Genomic DNA, 27,517 nt, shown 5'->3' with positions numbered 1-27,517 from the left:
CTCCAATCACACTGGTGGCAAATGTGGTAAAAGTCAGTCAAAATCAAGCACTTCGGGTGCCTTTGGGCGTGTGGTGGCTACCATCCTGACAGGTGTTAGTGGGCCACAAAGAGTGTGCTGAGAGCCACCTTCCACAGTCAAGGCTTTGAGAACTTCGCCTCCGCTGTACTTCTCTCCCTGCCATGCTCCACTGATGCTGCCTACCCTCTTAAGGCCTGGAGATGCAATGTAGAAATCAGAGCCACTTCCCCCCTGGCCATGCCTCACTCTCTGCATACATGCTGCATACTCAGGGGTCCCAACACCTTTTGTTTCTCCCGGAAAAAAAATGTGCAGCATCCCATTCATTGGGCCAGAGTCTCACCCAGGATACCAGCAGAATGGGAAAGCAAGCCCCAGAAAACACACAGAACAGCACAGCCATGAAGGGGCAGGCAGGCATTTCTATGAAGTTCGGTGGTCAGCTCACTTAAGTAAAATATTCCACTCTCAAAGAGGAAAAAAAATCTGAATGTTTTTATGGAGAAAGAACTGGCTAGCAAAACAATCTGGAAGATAATCACTAGGCTCAGGCATCACAGGCAGCAATGATTCATCCTGGGTACCAGGAAACGTGTTGTGTTCATTTGTTGCCTATCCGTAGCCACTCCCAGGGTACAGAAGGTGAGAAAGGGCAATTTGATTATTTTTTTTTTTTCCGAGGCAGAGGCAAGCCCCTGTCACCAAGACTGGAGTGCAGCGGTACAATCATAGCTCACTGCAACTTTTGAACTCCTGGGCTGAAGCTATCCTCCTGCCTCAGCCTCCTGAGCAGCTGGGACTACAGATGTGGGTGCACCACCATGCCCAGCTAATTTTTTAATTTTTAGTAAAGATGAAGTTTCACTATTTTGCCCAGGCTCAAGCCTTTTTTAAATGTGAAGTTAGGCAGGGTGTGATGGCTCATGCTTGCAATCCGAGCACTTTCAGAGGTTGAGGCAGGAGCATCACTTGAGGCCAGGAGTTCCAGACCAGCCTGGGCAACATAACAAGACCTCATTTCTACAAAAAAAAAAAGAAAAAAAATGTGTTTAATTAGCTGGGCACAGTGGCATATGCCTGTAGTCCTTGCTAATTGGGAGGCTGAGGTGGGAGAACTGCTTGAGCCCTAGAGTTTGAGGCTGCAGCGAGCTATGGCTGTCTACTACACTATAGCCTGGGCAACAGAGCGAGACCCCATCTCTAAAAATAAAGCAAAAATAAGAGTTTCTCCCTAATATAGTCAACATTTATATAATCAGAAAAAAGCTAGCCAATCCTATTTCTAGGCCTGCCTGAGTAGCAAGCTCAAACAGCTTTAATAAACCAAACTCCTGTTTATTGTCTCAAATGTTTAATTTGCAGACAAATCTAGGTTATGAGGTAAAAATAGCAACTGTTTGTATTCATTAGTCAATTAAGTTAGGTTCACAGTCTATGCCACAGGCTGCTAGTTCCCATGACAAACACTGGTACAATCCTAATAGTTTACAAAACAGCCAACCTATGATATGAAACACTGATCAAATCCTGGGATGCCCAGTTTCCAAAGAATGACACAGCAGTTACTGCCCTGGAATTTAGTCATAGCTCATGTAATCTTGTTTTTGTTTGTTTGTTTGAGACAGGCTGGTCTCACTATACCGACCAGGCTGGTCTCAAACTCCTGCGCTCAAGCAATCCTCCTGCCTCAGTCTCCCAAGTAGCTGAGACTACAGCCTCACCAGGCGCATGCCACTAAGCCCACTCAGCTAGATCTAATCCTATTTGAAATGAGTTACAACCACTACTGCTTAAAACTCTCTTTGCTCCAGAGGGGGCTGAGGCAGGGTGGCCAATGCCCTGAGTGTCTGGGCTGGGACATACCCAGGGACAAGGCCCAACAGTCAAACACCCAATGAGAAAGGCCAATGTTGTCCCACAGGAGAAACCGAATGAGATTAACTTTAAAACCTGAATGCTCCTTACCATGCAAGTTGGTACAAAGTTGTTTCCAGTGACACTGCTGTCACTGAGGCATCCTTTCCCTTTGAGCCAATCAAACAAAAACCCACCCACTCACCACTTGTGACGTGGCCCCTCACCACTTCACAACCCATGGCTTTCTTCTCTCTTTGACAAAAGATATTAATATCTAGCTTGGTAAACACATTAGACTAATTAAAGAATAATTAAATAATCAACTCAAAACACAAAGATCTTCCTCCCTCCAATGGAGTTATTTAACACACCATACAGTTCAAAGGCACCTACAATAATAGTCACAAAACATGTGTTTTGGGCAATCGATGGTTGAACACTATTTGTAAGACTGTTTGCACTATCGAGTAAGACAAGCTCCTGTTCTCATGGTCTCTGCAGTGTTTCCAGAAGAAAGGGATGAGAATGAAAAACATAAAGGTAGCTGGGCACAGTGGCTCATGCCCTGTAATCCCAGCAATTTGGGAGGCTGAGGCAGGAGGACTGCTTGACGCCCGGAGTTCAAGACCAGCCTGAGCAACACAAGACCCAGTCTCTAGAAAAAATTAAAATTAAAAATTAGCCAAGTGTGGTGGCACACGCATGTAGTCATTGCTACTTGGGAGGCTGAGGCAGGAGGATGCGTGAGCCCAGGAGGTCAAGGCTGCAGTGAGCTATGATCACACCACTGCACTCCAGCCTGGGCAACACAGCAAGACTCTGTCTCTAAAAATAAATAAATAAAAAATGTAAAAGCTTTTAGCAATGGCAACCTCCCTGTAACGTGTTCAGAGCACCTTCTACAACTTACATAGTTGTATCCATTTGACATTTGAAGCCCTTTTTTTCTTTTTAATCATTTTCTGCTTTAACTGGTAATTTCAAGTCCATGTATCCTTTCTGAAACAAGTCAGGAATGGCTAATAGGAAAGAAAGCTGCCAGAAAGAGAAAGACAGTCCAGACCAGAACCAGAAGATAAGTGTGCATAAAGTATGCTGGAGTCAAGTGGTCTCCATCAGTCAATGGGAAAATGACAAGGGCTGGACTTACAAAAATGCTGTAGTTGTACTGGGGGACTGTCTGCAAAGGGCCTCAGAAGGAGTGATGGAGAGAGGCTGGAAAAGCCAAGGAAAAGCACAGGACGCTCTAGCTGGACCAGGAAGAATGTGGTCTGTGTGACACACAGGCAGCTTCCCTCTCCACTGACATATCCTTGCTACTCCAGGGTCTCTGACACTATGTTTCTTCTTCTCTAGAAAGCTACTGCTGAATCACTGCAGAGGGGAGAGAAAGTGAAAGAATAAAAAGGCAGTATTTCCAAGGCAACAGACCAAAGAACAACTTCCCTAAATAGACACTTGTATGTGTGTGTGTGTCTTAGTTCAATGCCAACTAAATCAGGAACATACCACACTTCACCCATGTAGCCCCTGGGCACTATCACCACTCCATTCCACTGTCAGGGAGGATTCAACGGGGGAGGAACAAAGGAACTCACCTTCACTAGATGAACAAGAAAGGAGGAGGGTGAGATTCAGGCATGACTTCACCAAGTCACTGGCAAGTTGGGGACAAACCACAAATGGGACTGCTAGTGCTTCCCTTCTACCTGAGGTGGGCACAGTCTACCAGCAAGGTGTAGTCCCTAAGGCCAATCCATTTACTCACTCCCCTCTTCCAAACCATAGGAGTAACAACATTTGGAAGATTTCAGGGTATCTTTTTTTTTTCTTTTTTTGTAGAGACAGGGTCTCACTCTGTCACCCAGGTTGGAGTGCACTGGTGCGATCATAGCTCACTGCAGCCTCAACCTCCTGGATTCAAGTGATCCTCCCGCCTCAACCTCCTGGATTCAAGTGATCCTCCCGCCTCAGCCTCCCAAGAAGCTGGGAATATAGGTGTGCACTACTACACCTGGCTAATTTTTTAATTTTTAGTAGAGACAAGGTCTTGCTTTGTTGCTCAGGCCAGTCTTAACTCCTGGGCTCAAGAGATCCTCCTGCCTTGGCCTCCCAAAGTGCTGGGATCACTGGCCTGAGTCACCTTACTCAGCCTATCTTGACATTTCTTGGCACCTAGACCTATTTCAAAATATTGGGTTCTGTCAAACATATCATTTTATTGCCATTTGATTATCACCCAATTATGTAATGTGATCATTTAACATTTGTATACACAGAGCACAAAGAATGAATAAGAAATGTGAAAATACTCAACATTTCAGCTCGTACAATCATTAGTCCTTCCATTCTTTAAAAAAACAGTGTCAGTAAAAGGCTCAGTTGGGTCAGTGACCAGCTGACTAAGAGTTTAGGGAGTGCAAGCCCTCCACTTCCTCCTCCCACCCCCTGCCCACATCCTTCTCCTCTGAACTTTGCTGGATGTCCCTGCCTCTCAGCACCTCCCTCTTCTGTGACATTTCCCCTGGAAGGTACCCTGAGCAGGGGTCAACAATAGGGTGTACTCCAGCCTTTTGAGCACATGTGAAAAATAAGAGTACTGTGGGGAAAACAGTTACCAAGACTGTCAAGTGGAGCGGGGGTCGAAACATTCATCTTTGCACCGGTCCAGTGCACTGCAGTTCACAGCCCTCTCCCATGTATATTATCAATCCTCACCACCCTCCTGTGAGCCTAGCACCTTCCCCATTTTACAGATGAGAAAGCTGACTTGGGTTCACATCCAGCACTACAATCCAACTTGCCCCTACCTCCAAAAAACAAACACAGACATGCCAAAGCCACTACTACATAAGCTTTGTGATACAAACCAGACTAGCACCTGCATTAAATAATGGGGATCATAGCTGACTCTAAGCCAGCCTTGGGAACTGTCCTGATAGTGTTAAGGCACAAAGGATTCCAGCGGGGAGTCACAAGCAGCAATGCTTTCATTGGGGCCAGCCCCAAACAAGGAGACTCTCTCTCTCTCTTAGGTAGAAATATGCTGATCCACCTGTTAGGTAAAGGACCCATCTGGCATCCAGAGTTAAATCTTTTTTTTTTTTTTGAGAGGGAGTTTTGCCCTGTCACCAAGGCTGGAGTGCAGTGATGCGATCTCGGCTCACTGCAACCTCCACCTCCTGGGTTCAAGTGATTCCCCTGCCTCAGCCTCCCGAGTAGCTGGGATTACAGGTGTGTACCACCACACCCAGCTAATTTTTGTATTTTTAGTAGAGACGGGTTTTCACTATGATGGCCAGGATGGTCTTGAACTCCCGACCTCAGGTGATCAACACACTGCCTGCCACTGTCTCTCCTGTCTGTCAGTGTGGCCGTGCAGAGGACTCCTCATCAGGAGCATTTGGCCCAGATGGCTTACTACCACGAACAATACACCAGAGCAGGACCAGGCTCAGGACTCTGTGCCTGCTCCTCATGCCCCCAGCTCCACTCCCACTGGCCCTCACCACTGAAAGTCTCTTCTGGTTTTAGGTCATTGGTTCTTGATCTATGGCGAGTCACAGACCACCAGGTTCTGACAAAAGTCACAGGTCCCAGGCCCAGGAAAAGACCCCAAGTGTATACACATCCAGCGTAGGCCCCACCTTCCTACAGGTTAGGACCCCCTGCACTCAGCCCTAGGGTTTGACACTTCTTTACCAAAACCCACTCTAAGAAACAGTCACACCATAACAACACTCCAAATACTACATGTGAATAACTAGATGTTTTACCAAAAAATGCTTATCCTTCCCATAGGAAATCTACTTGGATATTTGCTATTTCAAAAAGCTTTTTAATGCCAGTTACAACCTCAAATTGATTTCATGAACCACTGCATTTCGAAACGTGCTGTGTGGACCCTTCTCTAGCATGTTTCCTCCTCAGGTGCCCTTCCTTCCTCAATAATTAGTGCAAATGTGGTTACAGCTCAGTGCAAGACTACTCCTAAACGTTATTTTTATGTATTAAGATGAATCTTTAAAGCTGAAAATCCAGAAATATCTCAACTCTTTAGTTTCAGGAAAAATTCGGAAAAGTGGGTCATTGTGATCTCACAAATTACACCGTGGAGGTGGCTATTTATTTCACCCAAACATCAAGTTGGAGTTGTATTTGCAAAAAAGGGGACATAACACAGGTAAAAACCACCACTGAAAGTAGTCACTTGGGCTGTCGCCAGGCCAATTCCCTAAATATTTCTCAAGCACCTACTAACTGCACTGCTCTCTTTTTTTCTAGCTGAGCAAGGAGTAGCAGCGTAGGCAGCCCCTACACAAATGAACACACTTCAGGAATGGCTTCAGAAGGTGAGTCATAATAGCTCTTCGAGACTCTTCGGCACCAGCCAGGTAGACTCCATCCCTGCTAGGCCAGAGACGGACCTGGAGCTGGAGTGTTACTGAGGTTGCTTCCTTTAGCACCGAGTCGTACAGGGAGAGTACAGGCCACGCTTGGAGGAGCTGGAGAAGCTTGAGGCAAGGGGGCTGAGAAACTTATATGGGTGGACAAGCCGGCGAATGGGGGGCAGGGGAAGGACTCAGGAGGGCAAAGCAGCCCCCAGGGCCTTAAACACTGGCTAGTTCACACTGTGGGCTGGCCACCCACCACCCACTCTTCCTTCTTGCTATTCTAGGACCTAACCTCCTCCCCGGTCCTCAGGAAAAGTCAGCCCTGTCTCCAGCTGGGGAGTAGGGGAAGTCTTGATTAAACTAAAAGAGCTGTTCTCCAATGTGACCTTGCATCAGAATCACCTGGAAGTCTTCTTAAAGCACAGCTTTCTGGGCCCCATCCCAGAGTTTCTGATTCAGTGGGTGGGGTGGGATCCACTAATCTCCGGTTCTAACAAGTTCTCAGGTAATGCTGATGCTACTGGTCTGAGGACCACACCTGGAGGACCACCAGCCTAAGCCAACCAGCACACAGCACTCTCACAGCCTCATGTTGCTGGTCCAGGGAAGGCCATGTGACCCTTTGCTCCACAGGCCAGAGGGAAGGACTGATAGACACTGGCTGGGGAATCAGCTGCTTTGTCTCCTTCCCTGCTCCTGCTGGACAGGAACAAGGAAGCACTCAGTCCCACTGCCCCTAATGACCATCTCAGAATCATGAAGAGACTAACCCCCTAGGATGAAACTGGCAGTGATGGCTGGACAGAGGAGCGGAATCGAGGTCCTTGATGAAACTGCTGACGTGCTGATGGAGACTCCAGTTCTCTGAGATAATAAATGTCACTGTTGGCAACCAAAAGCATCCCAACTGACACACCCCATAATCCAGGGAGAAGCTTGAACTGGGCATCCTTGTTTCCTAGTAGAGCCCTGTTTCCCAGAAACAACCATCTGCCTAAATACTTCCTTCACATTTCCAGAGTTTATACACTTAGGTCATCCTTGAAAATTCAAATTAATTGGTTTGAGAATACACCATTTAGAAATGCAAGCAACATGAAAGAGGGAAAGAAGGGCGTTCAATATGCTAGGGTGAATTAATGATAGACAGCTTCCACAACAGCAGCTGACACCACCTGCGTGAGGGCTATGGGACGGGCAGGAAAGGGGCAGGGGGTTTTCAGGAGACATCAGAATACCACCTAGTGAGGTGCAACAAGAGGGGCGCTGCAGCAACCGGAGGTCAGGAAAACTACCAGGTGTCTCAGGGAAAGCACTCTAGGAGGATCCCAGGACCAGAGCTGGCAGCGGGTAAACACTTTCCTCTTTCAGAGGTCCCCACCCTTCCTCCTGGACATCAGAGGACATCCCTGTCTTCCTGATCCTATTCCAGTAAATAGACCTCACCAGCGCATGATCCCCCCACTGCCCCCACCATATACATCTGCTTACTGTGCCTAAGTCCCTCGCCAGGTGAGCCTCACTGAACAAGTTCCATATTAAAAGGCCAGCAGTCTCACCCATGCTCCAGGTTAGGGCTGTGGGTAAACACCAGAGGCCAGCTGGGCTGGCTGGCAGGCATGGGCCTGACAGCCTGATAGGGCATGACGAAGGTATGTGCAAAGACCAGAAAGAGGAGACATGCACACTGCACCCAGGACCCTGGCTTTCCAATCCCAGACGGGCTATGGTGAAAGGGACAGCTAAGGCCGGGTGCAGCGGCTCATGCCTGTAATCCCAGCACTTTGCAGGGCAGAGGTGGGTGGATCACCTGAGGTGAGGAGTTCAAGAACAGACTGGCCAACATGGTGAAACCCCATGTATTTTAGTCTCTACTAAAAATACAAAATTAGCATGGTGGTATATGCCTGTAATCTCAGCTACTAGGGAGGGTGAGGCAGGAGTACTGCTTGTACCCAGGGGGCGGAGGTTGCAGTGAGCCGAGGTTGCAGGCTAGAGCCACTGCACTCTAGCCTAGGCGACAGAGTGAGACTCCATCTCAAAAAAAAAGAAAGAAACAACTAAGAGATTAAATCCAAAGAGGAAAGGCTGATCTAATTCCAAGCTCCGCCAACCACCCACACTCTGTATATGAATCCATTGTAACGCTTCCGTTCTGCACACTTACTAGGCACCAGGATTAAATGTTAATTCATTTAATCCCCCAACAAGCCTCTGGGGCTGCTACTACCATCAGCCCAGTTTTGTGGATGAGATAACTGAGGCACAGAAAGATTAAGCCACTTGCCCAAAGTCACACAGCTAGCTGGATGCTCGCAGAAAGTGCAGCGCCAGAGTCCACAATGGTTCTAGGGATAAAATAAATGGTTTCTAAAGATGTGTATGCTCAGCAAAAAGGACCGTGTAAAAGAAATTCCTGATTTATAAACTAAAATACTGAAAATAGAAATTGTTGATACTGGCAAATCCAGGTAATCAATTTTTATCCCTCATTGAAAAGCTTTCATTTTTCAATCCTGTGAAGGAAGTTAGGTGATATAACTGGGTTTTAGTCCCAGTTGAGCCTCTTTTAACTACCCTCAGGGGGTGCCCTAACCACTCCTCAACACCACAGCTCACCTTTGGACAGAACCTTCCACAGGATGTCCAGGGAGGCCTGGCATGCAGGGGGTACTCAGAAAAGCTTGGGTTCCTTGTCATTTAGGACTTTAAAGAAAAACAAAAAAAGCATCACACTTAAAAAAGCATTCTAAAGCTGCCAAGAATAAAATTCAAAGTTACCGTAACTTCCACAATCTAGTAAGATAAGAAAAAACAGCCCAATAAGAAAAAATGAACAAAGGATATAAACAGGTAATTCATTAGAAGTTAAAATATACATTAACAAGAAAAGGTATCCAATATTTTTGGTAATTTGGGAAATGTAATTAAAACAATAATGTCTTCCTTGCCCATTAGATTGGCAAAATTAACAAGATTTATTCTCTTAAATGTTGGCCAAGTTAAAGGGAAACAGACAGTTTCACAGCCTAATGGAAGGAGTACAAATTTAAAAAGCAAGCCACAGAAAATTTTGTGTAATGTGACTACATTTATGTTTACAATGACAGCATCTATCCCCTGAGGTCTAGAATCGGTGACACCTCAGTAGCAACAAGAATGCATAGTGCCTACATCTCGGTTTTTATACCATTCTCCACTAAAGGAAACCAGGACTCTTTGGAGAAATGGCTGATTCCAGGGCTGGGACAAGGAAAGTATAAGCTGAAGTCTTGAAGTTTTTGTGCCTGGAAGAAAAGTCCTCAAAGAATGATGAGCACTCGTCAAAAGGACACAAAAGCCAGACTGAAGGGACTCCCACTGGCCAAATCTAGGATAATTTGAGCAACAAAATGCATAATGGGAGTAATGGACTATAATCTATTGAATAAAGCAAGAATTCATGAGTCCAGTGATGTAAATCAAAAAGTAAATAACAGAGAAAGGAAGGTTCTTCCTTTCAGTACAGTTCCAACTAATAAATATAGAAGGAACTATAAAAATCATCATCTGCCTACTATCATAATAATTGACTCAGGTAAGAAACATCAATGGATTCTGAAACTAGTCAGTTAATTGTACAAGAAGTAACAGTATATTTACATAGTCTCAAATTCTCTTCCTTTACGACACAGATTAACTACAAAGGGAAAAATGGTAACTTTTCCATGAGATAGACACCACCTTAATTCAAGTGATTAAAGTTAACAGGACCAGAGAATGGGATAATCACAGCATATGCCTCCTGATGGGACACATTAAGAAGGCTGCAGCATCAGTCGGGCACAGTGGCTCATGCCTGTAAACTCGGCACTGTGGTTGGCCAACGCAGGAGGATGGCGAGAGTAGGAGTCTGAGACCAGCCTGGGCAACACAGTGTGAGATCCTGTCCCTATAAAATATTTACAAATTGGCCAGGTGCAATGGCACACACCTATAGTCCAGCTACTCAGGAGGCTAAAGCAGAAGGATCACTGAGTGGAGGAGGTCCAAGCTGTAGTGAGCTGCGATGGCACCACTGCACTCCAACGAAGTGAGACCTTGTCTCCTTAAAAAAAAAAAAAAAAAAAAAAAAAGAGAGAAAAGAAGACTACAACTGCTTCAACCTTGTGCTACTCCCGCCAGAAGTGCATAACCTGAATCTAATCATGAAACCACAGGAAACCCAATTGAGGGCATTATCTTAAAAAGTCAGTAGTCTTCAAATATGTCTATGTCGTGAAATACAAAAGAAAGACGTGATAACTTTCAGATTAAGGGACACTATAGAGACAGAAAAACCTAATGCAAAACAGATGATCTAGGATTTTCTTTTGCTATAAAGGACATTATCAAAGCAACTGACAAAATCTAAATATGACCTGTACACTAAATAGTGTTATATCAACATTAATTTCCTGATTTTTTTTTTTTTTTTTTTTTTGAGACAGTCTCACTCTGCTGCCCAGGCTAGAGTGCAGTGGTGTGATCTCGACTCACTGCAACCTCCACCTCCTGAGTTCAAGAGATTCTCATGCCTTAGCCTCCCAAGTAGCTGGGACTACAAGCACACGCCACTATACCCAGCTAATTTTTGTATTTTTAGTACAGACAGGATTTCATCATGTTGGCCAGGCTGGTCTCAAACTCCTGGACTCAAGTGATCCTCCCACCTCAGCCTCCCAAATTGCTGGGATTATAGGCATGAGCCACTGTGACCGGCCATAATTTTTTTTTTTTTTTTTTTTTTTTTTGAGACAGAGTCTCACTCTGTCCCCCAGGCTGGAGTGCAATGGTGCGATCTCTGCTCACTGCAAGCTCCGCCTCCCAGGTTCACGCCATTCTCCTGCCTCGGCCTCCCAAGCAGCTGGGACTACAGGCGCCCACCACTAAGCCCGGCTAATTTTTTGTATTTTTAGTAGAGACGGGGTTTCACCGTGTTAGCCAGGATGGTCTCGATCTCCTGATCTTGTGATCCGCCCGCCTCGGCCTCCCAAAGTGCTGGGATTACTGCTGTTATGAATGTCCTTGTTTTTTGGGAAATACACAGTGAAGTATTTAGAGGTAAAAGGGCCTCAAGCCTGCAACTTACTATTAAACAGTTCAGAAAAAAGTAGTAACACACAGGAATACAAGAGAATGATAAAGCAGTGTAACAGAATGTCCACATTTGGAGAATCTGAGAAACCTTTGGCTTATTCTTGCAACTTTTCGGTACGTCTGAAACTACATCAAAATACTAAAAAAAAAAATTAGAGAATAACACGTGCATATGAATAGAAATATAGGTAAATTCCCTGGGATTAGCTTCATGATGGTATTTTCCTTAAAAACATAGCGACAAAATGAAGCAAGCCTGCATGGGCGTTAATATTGGTCTCCTCAAAATATGTTTTCCTTACAGAGCTTCTGTTTTAGGACACTGGAAAAAAAAAAAGCCGTTTCGAAGGCTCTCTCAAGACCAGCTCATTAATCAAGTTCTACAGAAGCACCAACATAATCAAGCCTTTTTCGCTGCAGATTTGTGCTATTTTTTTCTCAGTGAAAGTCAAAGCCTCCTGACACCATGAGTAGTTGATGATGTTGTGGCAACTTTTCTGGAATACTAAACTAAAAAGGAGCTTTTCATTTAAAAACGAAAACAGGATGAAACAGTCTTGGTGGAAAGCCTCCCCCTCCACTCTGCCTCACTGAACTCTTGAGATGTTAAGCCCTGGGCTGGGGATCAGTGGGTCAGTCGGTCCCACACCGCCTTCAGGTCCATTCCTGTGCGCATTTGAAGAGATGCTGGCTGAGAACGCTCCCTCTTAGGCAGGCAGCTAGTTAAAGGGACTTGCAGGGCTGATAGTTCTCTGTCATACATATCCCATTTTTCTAGTGCTCTACAGTTTACAAATAGCTCTCATGTGTATTATTTTATTTCATCCTTTCCTTAAAGTGATTTTTTTAAAAAACGCTAATATTCAGTTTAACAGCAATACTACAAAATATCCAGTTTTGAAAACAGGGATGCACTATAATATGTGCCCTTGGTTCTGAATCTAGTTGGGAAACAAGACTTACCCAAGCAGATTAAACACCCTGAGACAGAATAATCTAAATGAAAAAAAGTAGCTACATGATGAGTAAGGTGGCCAGGTAAGCAGACTAATTCTATAAGGAGCTCAGTAGAAATACAATGTTTCTTTCTCTTTGAATTTGTCCACATCCATTTCTTTAAGGCTTATCTTCAAGCCAAACTCTACCAAGTAGCTCTGGCTTCACAGGCGTGTTTACAAGACATCACAGGGAATGAGGCACTGAGAGGCCCGTTCACATGCAACGCCACCCCTGGGACAGACAGCATCAAGGCCTGCTGGCACCACTCCTGCAACAGACCAACCACACTGCCCTTCTTACATGGGCCCCATCATTCATCTTTCTTCAAAGAAAACAGTAAATTAGCAGTCGACACTTCAGCAAAGAACCCCCAAAACAAACGCCCTAGCCTAGATCCAAAAACAAAATTTCCGTTAAAGAAAGTGTGTTTTTCAACCAAAGAAAAATTAGACTCAATTCTAGGACAACCTATAGCAAGCAATTCTACGTGCACTGGCCAACGCCAACAGCAGCTAGATTCCAAAACAAACTCAGCAAAAAAGGCTCTGCCCTCACCTTTTAGAGATAAGAGCCAGAGTTAGCAAGCGGCAGAACCATGATTCACACCGAAGTCAACCCACTCTGTCCTCAACCCCACTGGCTTCCCCATGGTCCACACAACCCACTGTGAACAGATGGACCAGTCAGAATTTCTCTGCAACACCCAAATCACCACCCCACCCCCATTCCCTTGGTTTAAATGCCCTGAGGGGCAGGTGACAAATCAAATTCCACTCTTAGGCAGGTTCCCAACACAAAACACATTCAGTGGCAAAGCAAAAGAGAAGATGGGCTCTGCCACATATAGGTCTTTCTTACCCAGAGGAACATTTTCATGGTCTGTCATTACGGATGAACTCGGGGCAGGAAGAACCCATCATTATGTAATGTCAGAGGGCAGGCGACAGGGGAAGGGAAGCGAGACCATCAACATTCCCTTCCTTTGCCCACAAAGACACAAATTTACCTCTGACATTTTAAACGTCTGTCTTCTGGGGCCTACCCATTCCTGGCTGGCTTTTCAAGAGACAGACACAGATCCCTGCACATTTCTCAGGCCTCAATTAATTGACTAGCAAAGCCAGAGAGAAATAAAATATAGAAAGCAAAGATGCTAGAAATGTTGTCGGGGTCTAAAGACAGGCAGAAAATGGAAGAGTTTCGAGGATGGAGACCAGATTTCCCACACGGAGATGCATGTTTACTTTCACCCGGTTATGTTTCCACCCAAAACACGGCAAGGCCTCCAGCTTCAGGAGCCCGTAGACCCAGCCCTGGAGCCGCACCGGGCAGGCGCCGCGTCTGCGTCCCGCGGCCCCGCGCCCGCTCGGCACCCGGCTCCCTGCTAGGGCGGCCGCGTTTTCACGGGGCTCGGGGTCGGCCGGGCTCGGATTGTTCTCAAAAGACGCCACCGCAGGTGGACCACTGGCACCGCTAGGCAGTGCAATTTCCATGAAAACCGCGGGCGCCGTCCCCATCCGGCCCAGCGGGGACCTGGACGCGACCCCGTGCCCGCTGTCCGGCCCCAGCCCCGGCCCCCGCGGCGGCCGCGTCGCCTCCTGCCCGGCCCGGCCCGGCCCACCTACCTGGCGCTCCCCAGCCCCCGGCGCCAGCCGCCCAGCTGTCCCGCCGGGCTGCGCGCCGGAGCCCCGCAGCAGCAGCGCCGCCGCCTGGCTGTGAAGTCGCCGGCTACGGGCCCGGCCTCAGGTGCTGGTCCTCCCGCCCCGGCCCGCGGAGCCCGACCCGGCGCCGAACCAGCAGCGAACCCTCCACGCGCGCCGCAGCCCCAGCCAGCCGCCGCCGCTGCTCTAGACGCCGGGCGCAGCCCCGCCCTGGCCCCGCCCCCTTGTCGCGCATGCGCGCTGAGGCCCGGCCTGCGCCCTGCGACCCCCGCCCCACTACCAGCCCGAGCTGGGTCCGCCCCCTGAGGCAGCAGGGCGGGTGACCGAGCTGCTCGCGCCAAATCCTACTGCTAGGTTCCCACAGGATCCCACCCTATCCTGTGACTGCTTCACCTGCAAGGAGTTCTTGAACTTCTGGACTTGACTGAGCGATGGCATCTTCACCCTGTCATCCACTGAGGAATCTGAGGCCCTGACGGATCGCCAAGGGAAGGTTTCCCGGAGGAGCCGCGACCCGGCGGTGCGCCCCCAACCTTTTGCCCTCCGGACAAGAGCACTTCCTGAAGTGCAGGCGTACTTACTCCCCAGGAGATGTTTAGGAAACTGAACATTCCAACCAGACAAGCAAAAAATTAAAATCTTAATTCTTTGAAAATACAGACTTGCAAAATAAAGAAAATTGCTAACCTCTAAGTGTATGTCCTTCCAGACCTGTTCTGGCCTGTGTGCGTTAAGTGTGCACTAACAGACTTGCAACAGCATCAGTCCTTACACTTTGCCCCAAGTTTCTGTTTTTCCATAGACAAAAAGAATAATTGGAAGTTTTGGAAGAAAATTTTCACTTTGACTTTAAAACAGCATTTCTCCTTGAGCAAGGGCAAATACTGGACTGAATGTATCCTTATCTTTGAGTCTTCACATTTTATCCGAAAAAAAAATTCTTAAAACGATTTTAATTCAATAAACCAGAATACTTCTCAGGCAGAGCATTTAAACATATAATTTCTTCAAAAACAAAAGAGATTAACCAGTTAGGAATGGAAATTAAGAATTCTCTGGACTCACTTAGAATTATGTCTGATCCTCCTCATGTCACCAAAATACAGACAATAGTCTGGAATAAAAATAAATATAAAATGAGTTTTTTGGGGAGCCTGAGGCAGGAGCATCGATTGAGCAGAGGAGTTTGAGGCTGCAGTGTCAGCCTGGGAGACAGAGCAACACCCTGTATCTCTAAAAAAAAAAAAAAAAAAAAAAAAAAAAGAAAAAAGAAAAGAAAGAAAATGTCCTAGTTTTAAATTTTTATTTCTTTACTTTTTATTTTATTTCTCTTCTGAAAAGTAACTTAGTAATAAAACAGTTCCCTCTTATTATTTCTCCAGCTAAATGGAAAGAAATATTGACAGAACCTTGACTCCACAGTACAAAGTTAAAGCCAAGAAAATCAAATTTGTAGAAATGCAAAAATATTTTTGTATTTTTTTTAATTACTGTGACCAATTAGTTTGCTTGGAACAGCCCCAGTTTACATCTTTTTGCAGCAAAATTATTAATAGGGCCCTCTTTCACTCTCAAATGTATTCCTGTTCAAACAATAAATTTTATGGCCATGCTATTTATTTATTTATTTTTGAGATGGAGTTTCGCTCTTTTTGCCCAGGCTGGAGTGCAATGGCGCAATCTCGGCTCACCACAACCTCCGCCTCCCAGGTTCAAGCGATTCTCCTGCCTCAGCCTCCCAAGTAGCTGGGATTACAGGCATGTGCCACCACCCCGGCTAAATTTGTATTTTTAGTAGAGACGGGGTTTCTCCATGTTGGTCAGGCTGGTCTTGAACTCCTGACCTCAGGTGATCCACCCGCCTCGGCCTCCCAAGGTGCTGGAATTACAGGCGTGAGCCACCGTGCCCGGCAGTCATAATCAAGCTAAGAAAGTTGTTAAACACTAACTTTTAAAAAAGAAAAAAAAAAGTAAATTTATAAAGATTTAAAAATAGATATCAGTCTAATTTCAGTATTCATTCATTTAGTACAGTAACACACTGAATGAGCATCAGCTTCCAATAACATTTGTCACTTGACTGTTATGTAATTCTGGATAATCTTCAAAGATCAATCATGTTTTCAGTGTAGCAAAGAATGAGGCCCTAATTCCACCATAGAATGAAAATTATCAAGAGAAAAGGGAGTCATGTGTTAGTTAATACTGTAAAAGGAAAATAAAATCTCGGGACCCCCAAACTCACTACTCCAAAGGGAAAAGCTAAGCTTGGGAACTCAATCATGCAAAAAAACTGCCTTCCTTTTGTTCCTAAAGAGATAGCTGCAAGATAGAAGGCCACATATCTCCCCAGGTGGCCTCCCTCACCCTGACAATGTAAATTAACAGCTTATCGTCACAGGAATGGGGCAAAGACAAGCGGAGGAATCATCCTTCCACCCACCCCAAGACAAATGCATATTTGACCTCTTCCTCTACTCTCTGTTTACTTACCTTATGTAAAAATGCATAATTCACTGTTCTTCTTTCCCCTCCTACCCACTTTTTCCTCTTTAAGTATTGAAGTCCCCAAAACTCTCTTGGGAAAAAGCATAGGCCACAGATCCTACTGTAGTTTGTGCCTCTTTTTCCCAGTTGCATCCTCAACCTTGGCAAAATAAACCTCTAAATTGACAGATCTGTCTCAAACACTTTTTGATTTACAATACCATGCTATATCTTCCCTAAGCATCGCGATGTGATAGCTAAGTATGCTGGTGGTAAAGTATCTCAGTCCTTCAGAAGTTCTCAACATGGGGTCCCTAACCAGTAGCATCAACGTCCTCCCAGAACTTGCTAGAAATGCAAATTCCCAGACCCCATCCCAGATCTGCTGAATCAGAAACTCTAAAAGTGGGGCCAAGTGACCCGTATTTTAACAAGCCCTCCAAGGGATTCTGATGAACATACTGACTTAAATGGTCTATATACAATAAGTAAGCTTAAGGGAGGGGACCACCCCTCATATTGTCTTATGCCCAATTTCTGCCTCCCAAGAAAGAAGAAGTAAAAACTAAAAGGCAGAAATGAAATCCACAGGCAGACAGCCCAGTGCCGCGCCCTAGGCCTGCTAGTTAAAGATTGATCCCTGACCTAACCAGTTATGTTATCTATAGATTCCAGATATTGTATGGAAAAGCATTGTAAAAATCCCTGTCCTGTCCTGTTCCATTCTGATTACCGGTGCATGCAGCCCCCAGTCATGTACCCCCACTTGCTCGATTGATCATGACCCTCTCACGCAGACCCCCTTAGAGTTGTAAGCCCTTAAAAGGGACAGGAATTGCTCACTCCGGGAGCTCGGCTCTTGAGACGGGAGTCTTGTCAGTGCTCCCGGCTGAATAAACCCCTTCCTTCTTTAACTCAGTGTCAAGGAGTTTTGTCCGCGGCTCGTCCTGCTGCAAGCTGATTCAGATTATCTACATACAATAATTAAGAGGTGAACAGTGTTATCTTTAGGACTAGAACCATCCTACATGAGAATTTATCTTCAGGCCATTTAACAGGATATTTTTGTAGGGATACAGTCAGCTATCCAAATCTATGGTTTCCACATCCATGGATTCAACCAAATCACAGATCAAAAATATCTGGAAAAAAAAATCGCATCTGTACTGAACTTGTATGGACTTTTTTTTCTTGTCATTATTCCTTAAACAATAGAGTATAACAACGATTTACATAACATTTACATTGTATTAAGTATTATAAGTAATCTAGAGATGATTGAAAGTATACAGGAGGATGTGCATAGGTTATATGAAAAAAACTACACCATTTTATATATGGGACATGAGCATCCATGGATTTTCGTATCCACCAGAGGTCTTGGAACCAATCTCCCATGGATACTGAGGGACAACTACATGGAATATGTGTAACCTTGAGGCTGAGCACGGTGGCTCCACCTGTAATCTCAGCATTTGGGGAGGCTGAGGCACGAGGATCACTTGAGGTCAGGAGTTTGAGACCAGCCTGGCCAACATGATGAAACCCTGTCTCTACTTAAAATATAAAAATTAGCCTGGCATAGTGGTGCATGCCTGTAATCCCAGCTACTCATGAGGTTAAGGCACAAGAATCACTTGAACCCAGGAGGCAGAGGTTGCAGTGAGCCTGGGCAATGGAGTGAGACCCTGTCTCAAAAAAAAAAAAAAAAAGAAGAAGAAGAAAAAAGAGTATGCGTAACCTTGAAAACCAACAGCCCTGCAACCATAAGAGCAGTCTAGCAGCCACTGGAGGGACAAAATGGATGTGGAGCACCTGAAAGAGCCCCTTTCCCAGAGTCTTGTCACTATTTGCTTGTCTGGTAGCTTCCTGGAAAAGCTACCTTCCCAGGGTTTGTCTTTAATTGGCATAACTCAGAGCTTGCCCTGTGCAAATGGTCCTCTCCACAGGGCATTGTTGAAAACAATCAGTAACAATTGTTTAATATTACAGCAGCCTCAGGTAGTGACACCAGTTACAGCTAACAATAGGCTGACTGAAAAACTTGAAAAAAAAAATGAAGAATGAGATGTCCATGGGGAGGGGGCATTAAAAACATTTAACATAAGCTGCCTGGTGGCACATGCCTATAGTCCCAGCTACTCAGGAGGCTGAGGTGGAAGGATCACTCGAGCCCAGGAGTTTGAGACTGTAGTGCGTTATGATTGCACCTGTGAATAGCCACTGGACAACATAGCAAGATGTCAACTATGCTATGGGCAACATAGCAAGAGCTCATCTAACAGAAAAAAAAAGATTAACATATTTCTGGAAATCTGAGAACACCCAGGTTTTACTTCTGGCTAACTGTGAGGCTTTGAGCAAGCAGGATGTGAAGGCTGAGGCAAAGCTGTGAATTGTCTGCCTGAAAATTGAAGGCATGCATTAATATGCACACATAGTCCCACCATAAACAGAGGAAAAGAAAATCTTTGATTCTAGCATTTGAGGAATGATAGAGCATTTCTCTCATCATTAGTGAACAATTAAGCTAACTAAGTAAGGACTACAAATGGCTACAGTGACGTATCAGTGACTACAGATGACAAAGAATACAGACTTTACAAAATTAGTCCAAGAAAGGCACCAAAGAAATAAAAACAGTAACAACAGCAAACCCTGGGGGAAAGGGAAACATGGTTTTCAGAGTTGCCACATTACATTATTTTTAGTGTCTATATTTTAGCAAAAAGTTGTAAGACACATAAACAGGCAGAAAAGGACACAGGCTGGAAGGCAGTCAACAGACTGTCATTGAAAGTGCATAAATTGTAGACTTACTAGACAAAGACCTAAAATTAGCTATTATAAATGTGTTCAAAGAACTGATGGAAACCATGTGTCAAAAATTAAAGGAAAGTATGAGAACAATATCTCACCAAAAAGAGAGTGTAGTTAAAGATATAGGAATTAAGTAACTATATATAAAGAAACTCTGTAATTGAAAGGTATAATAACTGAAATGAAAAATCCATTATAGGGGGACAATAGCAGGATTGAGTGGCAGAAGAATTAGCAAAATTGAGGATAATTTCATGGATACTGCCTAGTCTGAGGAACATATAGGAAAATCAATGAAGAAAGATGAACAGAGCCTAAGAGACCAGTAGACACCATCAAGTATACTAAGATATATCTAGTACCAATTGGGAGTACCAGAAGGAGAAGAGGGAGATAAAAGTGCAGAAAAAAATATTCACTAAAACCTTTCCAAATTTGATTTAAAAATTAATCTATAATCCAAAAATTTCAACAAACTCCAACTAAAATGAACTCAAAGAGAAGCATACATCATAATTAAACTATCTAAAACCAAAGATGGAGAGACTCTTGAAAGCAGCAAGAAACAAGCAACTCCTCGTGTACAAAGAATCCTCAATAAAATTAACAACTGTTTTCTCACCAGAAACCATAGAGACCAGAAGGCAGTAAGATGACACATTCAAAGTAATAAAAGGAACGGAAGGAAGAGCAGACCTAGAATTCTATATTCAGCAAAACTGTCCTTGAAAATGAAAGAGAAATTAAGACTACCTCAGACAAACAGAAACTGAGTGAATTCATTACTAGCAGATCCACCCACTAAGAAGCACTAAAGGAGTCCTTTAGGCTGAAATAAAATGTCACTAGAGAGTAACTCAAATTCATACAAAGAAAAACAACTAAGGCAAATTTAAAGTCAGTGTGCAATGCCTTCTTCTCTCTGATTTAAAAGACAACTGCATAAAAAGTAAGTATAAGTCTGTGTTGATGGGCTCATAATGTAAAAAGATATAATTTGTATGACAATAATAGCACAAAGAAGTGGGGGAGTAAAGAGAGCTTAACTGGAGCACAGTTTGTGTATGTCATTGAAATTAAGTTCTAAAAACTCAATTGTTTTAAATTGAGAAGATAACTGTAACCTCCAGAACAAATACTAAGAAAATGACTATATGTCTACATATATAAATGAAACAAGCAAATTAAAATAGCATACTAGAAAACGCCTATTTACCACAAAAGAAGACAGTAATGAGTAATAGAGGAACACACAGGATATAAGATATATAGAAAATACACAGCAAATGACAGACATCAGTACTACTGTATCTCAAGTTATATTAAATGTAAATGTGGCTGAGTGTGTGGTTCATGCCTGCAATCCCAGCACTTTGGGAGGCTGAGGTGAGAGAACTGTTTGAGGTCATGCATTCAAGTCCAGCCTAGGCAACATAGTAAGACCCCATTTCTAGAAAAATTTTTAAAAATATTAGCCAGGCACGGTGGCTCACACTTGTAGTTTCAACTATTTAGGAGGCTGAGGTGGGAGGATCACTTGAGCCCAGGAATTTTAGGCTATAGTGAACTATCATTGCACCACAGTACTCCAGCCTGAGTGACAGAGCAAGACTCTGTCTCAATCAATCAATGGATCAGTAAAAATGTATTAAAGACTCCAATCAAAAAGCAGAGATTTTCTGAATGGACTTTTAAAAAATATGATCCAACTACACATTGTGTACAGAGATGAATGTAAATTTTAAGGTATAAACAAGTTTAAGGTAAAATGATGAACAAAAGTATACCACAGAAACAGTAACCAACAGAGTACTGGAGAAGTTATACTAATATACTACAAAACAAACTTAAAACAAAACAAAAATACTACTGACAAACAGAGACATTTTATAATTGTAACAAGGTTAAACTATGAGGAAGAGATAGTAATTATAAACATATATACATCCACAATAGAACCCCAGAATACATGTAGCAAAAACAGAATTGAAGTGAGAAGTGAACATTGTAATAGTAGTAATTGATTATTGCAGTACTCCACTTTAAGTAATGGGTAAAATAATGAAGCAAATCTAAAAGGATATATAAACATTAACAATACCATAAGCCAACTAGATTTAACAAAGTTGTAGAATATTCCACCCAACAATAACAGAACATACCTCATGTTCAACTGTACATGAAATATCCTCTAGGATAGATTATATGGTAGGATTTTTAAAAGCCTAAATAAATAAAAAAGAATTGAAGTCATACAAATTATGTTCTCCGAGCACAATGGAATTAAAACAGAAATCAACAACAGAAGGAAATTTGGGAAATTTACAAATAAATGGAAATTAAACAACACAGTTCTCAGTAACCAAAGGGTCAAAGAAGAACTCAGAAGGGAAATTCGAAAATAATTTGAAAAAAATTAACATGAAAACTCAACATACTGTTGCAGAGCATTGCTCCTTAGTTACCCTAAACTCTGATTCTTGTCACAAGACGAGGAAAATTTAGGCACAGACACACTGAAGGGTGAGTAGAGCAGGATATTATTGGGCAAAAAATGAAAAAAAAAAAAAACTCAGCAAAGCAAGATGCAGTCCTGCTAACAGGACTCACAGATTGAATCCCAGGCCACTACACAGGAAAGGAGAGGCCAGGCTCCTCCCCACTGCAAACAGCACAAACTTTCCCTGGCTCCAGCCTGTTCTCCCAGTGTGCAGGCCCATGGGAGGTTCTCTGGGGACCTTCCCCCTTATCTGCCTCCTGCATCTATCATTCCCCCCACTAAAGAAGTACATCTAACTGCTGTTAGAATAAGAATAAGGATCAGGACAAAGGCCGATCTTAACTGCTTCATGCTGACAGGGGGCGCTGTTTGAGGAAAACGGCAGTCAGAGCTCCCTCAGAGGCCTATCTAAGGGTCCCTGGCAGAAGGGGCTGTGGTCCAAGTCTCCAGTTGCATGACCGTTTGGAGTTTCACGGCCTGAAGGCAAGAAAAGACAAACTGGGTTATTAGAAAACATATATCGGCCAGGTGCGGTGGCTCATGCATGCAATCTCAGCACTTTGGGAGGCCACAGTGGGCGGATCACTTGAGGCCAGGAGTTCAAGACCAGCCTGGCCAATGGTGAAACCCTGTCTCTACTAAAAATACAAAAATTAGCCAGGTATGGTGGTGGGTGCTTATAATCCCAGCTACTCAGAAGGCTGAGTCAGGAGAATCGCTTGAACCCAGGAGGCAGAGGTTGCAGTGAGCCGAGATCACACCACTGCACTCCAGCCTGGGCAACAGAACAAGACTCCATCTCAGAAAAAAAAATAAAAAGAAGAAGAAAAGAAAGAAAACATGTATCAAAATGAAATAAGGGTGGGTATCGGGGGAACCCGCCCCTGATAGTTCAACGAGGGTCCTTTTCTATTTTCCCTAAGTGTTGGCCAGTCTGAGAAATAAAGAGAAAGAGTACAAAAGAGAGAAATTTTAAAGCTGGGTGTCTGGGGGAGACATCACATGTCAGCAGGTTCCATGCTGCCCCCTGAGCCGTAAAACCAGCAAGTTTTTATTAGCAATTTTCAAAGCTGAGGGAGTGTACGAATAGGGTGTGGCTCACAGAGATCACATGCTTCAAGGGTGACAAAAGATCACAAGGCAGAAGGTCAGGGTGAAACTAGAATCACTAATGAACTTCCATGTCCCGCTGCGCATGCATTTTCAGGGTTCAAGAGCAGAAAACCAGTCTGACTAGAATTTGCCAGGCTGGAATTTCCTAGTCCTAGCAAGCCTGGGCATGCTGCAGGAGACTAGGGCATGTTTCATCCCTATCTACATCTGCATAAGGCAGACACTCCTGGGGTGGCCATTTTAGAGGCCTCACCCTGGGAATGCATTCTTTTCCCAGGGCTGTTAATTATTAATATTCCTTACTGGGGAAAGAATTCAGTGATATTTCTCTTACCCATTTTTGGTAATAAGAGAAATATGGCTCTGTCCTGCCCAGTCCACAGGCAGCCAGACTTTAAGATTATCTCCCTTGTTCCCTGAACATCGCTGTTATCCTGTTCTTTCTTCAAGGTGACCAGATTTCATATTTTTTAAACACAATGCTCTACAAACAATTTGTGCAGTTAACGCAATCATCACAGGGTGCTGAGGCGACATTCATCCTCAGCTTATGAAGATGATGGGATTAAGAGATTAAAGTAAAGACAGGCATAGGAAATCACAAGAATATTGATTGGGAAAGTGATAAATGTCCATGAAATCTTCACAATTTAGGTTCTTCTGCCATGGCTTCAGCCGGTCCCTCTGTTCGGGGTCCCTGACTTTCTGCAACAGCAGGGGTAAGGGCAGCTCAAATATCCTGAGGCCTTTTACCAGTTTGTGCAGGGAGGAGGCACCAAAAGTCTGACTGCTAAAAAAACTTATACTCTTTTGCCCCGTATTAGACTTCTGGGTTCCCTTCCCCTGAGCCCAATCCTAAGCCAACCAGTCTAAGGTTTGGGAAATTAACTCTTCCCAGTTTGGAGGATGCATCTGAAGGGAGTGTCCCATAGTACAGAGATACAATTAACTATCAGTGAACAGGACAGAGGAGGAAAAAGGAAAAAGGAGGCATTTTTTCAGAGAAGTCTCAGGGGTTCAGGATGCATTTGAAAGGCGTACACACTGCAGATGAATGGCTACTCATCCAGAAAGAGGGTAGCAGGCGACCCTGGTTCCTTTATCTTCCTAGCAAATCCCTTGGGTATGTGAGGGAGGAAAAGTTAGGTGTTCCTTTTTCTTTCCTCCATCCTAGTATCCCTGAGTCCCAGCAACTGCCACAGGGTGCCATGCATGGGTGTCAAAATGGCTTTCATCCATGTTAGTGGGAGCTGGGAGTTGGGGGTGGGAATATCCCTATCTCCCCTGCTGTCAGTAGCCCTTGAATTCCCTAGACTTCATTTATGCCATGGATTCTAGCATGACCTTTATCCATGAAACAGGAAGCTTGGCTTAATGGGCAGGAATTAGTCATGCTCACCTGCACTGTGCCTTTTAACTTCCGTTATTAACTGCCTCTGGAATCCTGGGATCAAGTTTTCTTTCCTACGGCTTTGACCCGAAGCTTGGAAGTGAGTTTGGGACAAAAATGTGTCCCAGGGTGATTGCATGGACTCCTTATCATAAGCTCAATGCTAAGGTTAAGCTGTGGAATTGAGTCCTCCTCCAACAAGGGAAAGAAAAGGATGTCTTGTGACACACCCAGATAACTGCTGGCTATAGCTATGCTTGCTAAGATTTGAGTGCATGGGACTTGGCTTTGGTTAGCTCCCTTGGTCTTACTTTCCCAAAAAGGAAACCTCCAGGTGATGGGCATCCTATTCATTCCCATCACCTGGCAGGATTTTCAGGATAATTGCTCAGAACTAGAATATTGATCCAGATTTTTATATCACATCCCTTTTGTTCTTTCTGAGCTGCAGCCAGAGATTGCTAGTTTGTTCACAGGAACAAGCAGGGTTAGTCTAAAATGTAGGCAAAAACTTAAAACCAACTAACAAGTCTACAGTCTAATGATGATAAGTTTTGAAATAAATTATAATTTCTCTCTCCCTAGTCATCATTTCTATTAAAAACAAATCATGATAGGACTGTGTTGTTTGCACAATAGAATTTAGTCTTATATTTTCCCTGATTATTTGCATAAAGTGCAACAAAAATGATTATGTATACATAGACCTTTTAGATTGGCTTTGATGGAACTCTGTTCCACAAGAAATCTCAGATAAGACCTTTTAAAGCTGAGCCCAGCCATGGATTTGTATCCTCAAACACTTGTGAGTTGGGTAAACTCCTCTTCTCTTGAGGTCCCAAGAGCATGTGGTTCCTGAGCCTGTTGGAGAGTGACATTCTTTACTCATCACAGGTTAGGAAACCTGTAGGGGGACTGTGTAGACAAGAGTACGAGGCCAGTTTTCCCAAGGGGTTTTATTGGCTCTGCAAGTCAAGCTTGACTTCTGATATGATTTGGCTCTGTGTCCCAATTCTCATCTTGAATTGTGCTCCCATAATTCCCACGTGTTGTGGGAGGGACCGGGTGGGAGATCACTGAATCATGGGGGTGGTTCCCCCATACTATTCTGTGGTAGTGAATGAGTCTCACGAGATTTGATGGTTTTATCAGGGGTTTCCACTTTTACATCTTCCTCATTCTCTCTTTGCCTGCTGCCATCCATGTAAGAAAGGACTTGCTCCTCCTTGCCTTCCACTGTGATTTTGAGGCTTCCCCAGCCATATGGAACTGTAAGTCCAATTAAATCTCTTTCTTTTGTAAATTGCCTAGTCTCAGGTATGTCCTTATCAGCAGCATTAAAACAGACTAATACAACTCCTTAAAGGGAAGCATACCCTTCTAGTCTAAGCCTTGGTAAAACAACCAGTTTCTCCAATTGCATCCTGTTGCAAAGGAAAATGGATCCTTACTGCACTGATGCAAAAAACTATATTGCCATAAGCCAAGAATACTCACAGATAGTTTCCAAATTCTAGAGGAACCAGGTAGAGAGAAACAAACATGCTCCAAATTTTGTTCACAGGAGTATAGCTTTCTCAATTATTAAAGACCATAAATAGCTCAAAATAAATTTCCTTGGCTCTGAAAAACAAAACAAGGATTAGCATGTTCCAAGCAAAGTCAAAAAGATTTCTTCAGTTTTCTATTAGTTCAGTCCATCCAGTTAGCTCTTGCTTTGCTTGATATCAGTGAACATTTCAGCTCTTCATGAATCCTATACGTTTTTCGTTTATTCCAATGTCACAGTCTCCAAGGTTATGAGAAACCTGTATTTGAAAGCACCTGTCAGAATCCTATAGCTTAATATAGTCCATACTTTGAAAAGGATCAAAACAAGACAACGATTGTGAAGAACAAAATGTCCAGGGTAGTTACAGTCAGAAACACAATTGGCAAAAATATTTGGTTATGTCTGTGGTTTAAAATAACATAACCACCTTAATTATGATTTAGCATATACTTTAGATATTAGAATTTTAGAAATCCCATACAACTTTGGAACATATATTAGTATTATCCACCAAAATATAACCTAAAGAAGATTGAACATCATTTGACAATCCCATGTAACTAAACATGTCAAATAATCCTGTTTACCTCTCTTTTGGATACTCCAGGGGCCCTCTGTAGCATCCGAATGTCAGGCATCAGGAAAGACAATGTTGAAACTGAAGTTTGATTTTGGGAAGTCTGTTAAATATGTTAGAAGTTTAAAACACTTGATGTTATGAAATAGAATTCCAGATTACCATGTTACTTATTTTGCCAAAATGATGACTCAGAAGTTTAAAAAATAAAAACCTTTTATAACCCTTGCAAATTTTGCTAAAGAGAATATTAGTGCCTTAAGAGTACCTTGTTGTGCTTTTATTTCAATGCTCAATTTACAGAAAAATCATATAATACCCTTTTGAATTTAGTCAATATATTCACACATGGAATTTTTGCAAGATTAATTTTTACAATCCTTCCATCATTTGTTTAAACCTTCAGCTTTATCTTATTTAATTCAAAAATCATCCTTCAAACCTAGGCAAGGATTTACATTTCCGTGCTTTTGTACAATCTTTTACTAAAAACACATCTTAGTGTTCTTATATACCTCGCATGTAAATCTATTTCCAGTACTTTCAGTCTCATGTTATAATGGTCATTCTTAGCAATTTTTAACTTTAATGCAAAACCTAGTAATTTAATTATGTGCTGGGTGCAGCCAAGGTTTGACTCCTTCCAGCATAGTTAAGGGCATGGTTAATTCCATATGTTCCCAGGCCTTACCAATTGTGAAGCAGGCAAGTCAAACAGTTCTCAAAAACCAAAAAGGCAGTTTATAACCTTAAAATATTTAGCAAACTTAGTATCTGACCTGCATAATTTAGTTCACCTATTTACATTTTGAGGACATCTGCATTTCACCAATAATTTTTCAGGCTGTTTTTATTTCTCAAAGATTAAAGTCATATGAACTAAAAGGTACCACAGCTTTTATTTTCCCTTTAAAAAATATTTGATCCAAGCACTGTTGGGGACAAGTCCCCCAAAATCTGGCCATAAACTGGCCCCAAAACTGGCCATAAACAAAATCTCTGCAGCACTGTGACATGTTCATGATGGC

General features: G+C 43.5%; 1 protein-coding gene and 1 long non-coding RNA gene across 10 annotated transcripts in view; one reads left to right on the top strand and one right to left on the bottom strand.

Annotated features, from left to right (window-relative positions):
• The window catches only part of INPP4A (inositol polyphosphate-4-phosphatase type I A), a 142,816-nt gene extending 128,562 nt beyond the window's left edge, over nt 1–14,254 (bottom strand). For all 9 annotated transcript variants that reach the window (XM_054547232.2, XM_063713520.1, XM_054547231.2 and 6 more), the window contains exon 1: nt 14,015–14,254. The gene's annotated coding sequence lies outside the window, so the exon portion shown is untranslated. The remainder of the gene's footprint in view (nt 1–14,014) is intronic.
• A 5,822-nt stretch (nt 14,255–20,076) lies between these two features.
• Nucleotides 20,077–27,517, top strand: part of LOC129057499 (uncharacterized) — a 29,696-nt gene continuing 22,255 nt past the window's right edge. Inside the window, exon 1 of the long non-coding RNA XR_008522069.1 lies at nt 20,077–20,306. This is a non-coding gene — a long non-coding RNA (uncharacterized LOC129057499). The remainder of the gene's footprint in view (nt 20,307–27,517) is intronic.

The sequence above is a fragment of the Pongo abelii genome, chromosome 12, assembly GCF_028885655.2.
Source record: "Pongo abelii isolate AG06213 chromosome 12, NHGRI_mPonAbe1-v2.0_pri, whole genome shotgun sequence".
In the NCBI taxonomy this organism is placed as follows: Eukaryota; Metazoa; Chordata; class Mammalia; order Primates; family Hominidae; genus Pongo; species Pongo abelii.
Note: the sequence above shows the minus strand (reverse complement) of the source record. Positions and strands in the feature narration are given on the sequence as shown.